This window comes from Myotis davidii, unplaced genomic scaffold (genome assembly GCF_000327345.1).
Source record: "Myotis davidii unplaced genomic scaffold, ASM32734v1 scaffold404, whole genome shotgun sequence".
NCBI classification, from domain to species: domain Eukaryota; kingdom Metazoa; phylum Chordata; class Mammalia; order Chiroptera; family Vespertilionidae; genus Myotis; species Myotis davidii.
Window position 1 is genome coordinate 1,186,018 of NW_006295824.1, and position 2,195 is coordinate 1,188,212.

Sequence of the window (2,195 nt, forward strand, 5' to 3'; positions counted from 1 at the left end):
TCTTCTGCGGCAGCTGACAACGCGAGGGCGAGGGGTTAGAACAACTCGGCCAAAGCGATCTGAACTTTCTCCCCTCGGGTCAGCCGGCGCTGGGCCGCCGCGGTGGGCGCGGGGCTGTGTTTACAGACACTTGCCTTTGTTTATAGCACTGGGGGGGGGCGGAGGGAGGCGCGCCCTGATTTTCTATTACTCTCGGGATCCCTGTCCGTTTGACCGAGTGCCTCCCTCCCTCTCCTGCTTCCTGCCGCCTTTCGCGTCTTTACTTTAATCCCTTCAAGAGAAAGACACCAACCAGAGCCGAGGGGTCAGTGGGAAACGTCTACCAATGTAGTGGAGAGGCGGTGAGGTTTTCCAAACAGGAGCCAGAGAGGAGTTCTCTTCACCAGGCACGCGTGCCTGCGCTTGGGTAGTTGGTCTACTTCGCCATCTGGGCCTTAACGCATTTCTGCCGGTTTAACACTTCTCCTGGTTTATTAAACACCAGCAGAGGAGAACCAGAAGACCCTGGCAGCACCAGCGCTCCGGGGGCAGCTCCCTGCTACAGAAGCTTGTAAACCCGCTCTCCAGAAACCGGTCTTTGTCTGGCCTGGGCCCGGCGCTGCCCGCCTCCTCTCTCCTGCCTGCCGCGCGCTTCCTCGGGCCCAGCAGCACCAGACCCCACACCTCCACCACCTGGACATTCCTACCCTCCAGGAACCCGAAAGCCAGACATCCAGCAGAACCGACATCCCCATGCCGGGGACCCAAAACCCCTAACCGGATGCACACCCTAACTGGCCGGACACTCCCGCAGGCAAGACACTCAGCTTACGCGTCACTCCAACCTCCCAACATCCCTGCCCCACGTTGTCAACCCCAGCAAAGTGACGGGTGTGCCGGGCCAACGTTTCCTGAGCGCTTCCATGCTTTTCTCCTCAACACATTTCTATCTCTTTTAACTCCTTTTCTTTTTTCCTTCAAAAAAAAAAAAGTTTCCAAGCTCCTGCCTTGTGAAACGGCTAAAAGGTCTCTGTTTTAATTGCTCGGATAATGTGGTTGCTGCCATTTTGTTAAAAGCAATCACTCCTGCAGTGAAATCACAAGCTCTCTAGACAGGCCGGAGCCGACAAAAATGCAGGATTTGACGTTAAAAGCTAAATGGGAAGCTGGGGCGGCGGAAGGTAAATTGATGGTAGATCTGGCTGTCAGGGTTCGGCCCCAGACTGCCACGCAGTCCCAGCGCCTGATAACCCTGGAGCACCAGCAGGGCTCTGGCCTCGCTGCTGTGTGTGTGTGTGTGTGTGTGTGTGTGTGTGTGTGTGCGCGCGCGTGTGTGTTCCTTCCTACAAACCCATTCTCAACTTCTTGAGAAGTAATTTGGAAAACATAACAGAGTGGGACCTAAACACACTCCTTGCTCCCCATCTCAGTTTTCCAGGACTTTTGCCCTCAGTCAGGACAGTGACGCAGCTTTAAGAGCTTTTTCAGGTCAAGTCATGAAGGTGACAGCTAGATCACCTGGGATTCTTCTTGCCTTCTAAATTGGGGGTGGGGGAGGGAGGGGACGGAGGGTGGGCTTCTCTGGGGACCTAGCAGGAGTTCCAGCCTCCAAGTGGAATAGCCAGTAGGTCTGGCACCTAGGAAGGGTGGGCCTAGGCTGCCTCCTCAGGTGTGGCAGGACCAGGCAGCCTGGTCAACTCTACAGTAAGGTGGGTACAATCGTGGCCCTGGCAGCTTCCCAGGCCCTAGGAAAGCAAATGTGTGAGACTTGGGAGTGGCTCAATCCCTTCCTCTCACCTAGGCCTCTGTGGCTGTCCCTCTGGTGGTGAGGGTCGCAAAGCTGATATCTCACCCAGATGTTAAGGTAGTAGCAGGAGTTGTGTGCACACATATTCTGCAGGAAGGGGTGCTGAGGGTAAGAGTGAGCAAAGCCACAGGGATCAGAGGGGCCTGTGAGCTGCTTCTGAGATTACCTTTGTGGAGAGAACTGAGCCCCTTGTGGGGGATTGAGGGGGGGGGCAGTAAACTGGGCAAAGGATACCACCACAGCACAATAGCCTGGGCTGCGTTTGCACTGCAGGTCTGCACATTGCAGGAAACTTCTCAGTTATTCTTGCGGCTTTAAGGAAATGCTGTGTCTGCTGCACGTGCGGCCGGCGATTTTCTCTTCTCCAGTTGCCAGGCGTCCTCCCTGCCCGCCTGTTCCACCCACCTGC